Genomic DNA, 1189 nt, shown 5'->3' on the forward strand with positions numbered 1-1189 from the left:
GGGAGGTGAACTTTACTGTGATATTTGTTAGAAACTTAGAAACGATCTTTCATCCCATAAGGGAGTGTCTGCTTTACCTCTTAATTTATATACTTGAAAATCCCACTCGCGTTTTTGTTCTTCAAAACGCTGTTTATCCTACCTTAAAAAATAAAGATTAAAGATAAAATTTCATGAGGTCAGTTTTGATCTTTTGTTTTTCATTGTACTTGTGGAAATTTATTCTGGAATCGATTTCTTCCCAAGCTCATTTAGGTAGGCTCATTCCAATTTATATTTGTACTTTTCTTTGTAATATTTTTATATGTAATATTCATTAATGCAATGTGTGTGTAGTCCCTTTTTACTTTATATTTATGCATCATATTGTCTGTATAATCACACCATAATTTTAGTAAAATCATCGCAGTATAAGTAATAATTTTCTTTTAACCAGGCACAACACCCTATATTTTTGTGAGATTTCAGGTTACATTTTTCGTTTCTTTTCTCTTCTTTTTCTATAAAATCACTCTACTTAATATTATCGGAAATGAAAACAAATCATAACAGAAGTAAGCCAGTCATATCGGCACTCAGATGAAAAGGGTATTGAATCCCTCTTGAAAAAGGCATTGAGGCAGGTATGTTCTTACGTGTGTGTGGTTTTATTAAGAAAAAAGAACCTTATAGAATATGTCTGTGTTGTCAAAATGTATATCTACTAACATGTATTTTTTAAGATCTGTCAGTTTTTGTTAGTCATTATTTAAGGTTTAATTATCTATTTAATTATTGAAATTAATATTTATCCTATGGTAATAAATTATCGGTAGGACTAGCTTCCTTATCTTTAAAAATTGATATTTTTGACATGTAATATTTGGCTTATCAACTATGCTGTTTTCTTCATAGAGAATACATAGTTGTATTTTTGCATTATGCCTCTTTTTTATCTGTAAGTTGTTTTAGAACAGCCGACTGTGAAGTAGAAAGCACATTGAAGGCCTGCCCATCATCTGGTGGACCCACTACATATGGCAACCAACAATAGTCGAGTGGAAATTTCTTATGTATTCCTTTAGTGGAGGCTTGTTTTTCTGTATTAAGATTCTGACTTCCGATTACCAAGCGGAAACCCAGGCGCAAAGTTTAACTCTACCGCGAGTGTAAGGTATAAAGAACCAAAGGCATCGGTTCCTATAGTGAC

This window comes from Penaeus monodon, chromosome 29, assembly GCF_015228065.2.
Source record: "Penaeus monodon isolate SGIC_2016 chromosome 29, NSTDA_Pmon_1, whole genome shotgun sequence".
NCBI classification, from domain to species: domain Eukaryota; kingdom Metazoa; phylum Arthropoda; class Malacostraca; order Decapoda; family Penaeidae; genus Penaeus; species Penaeus monodon.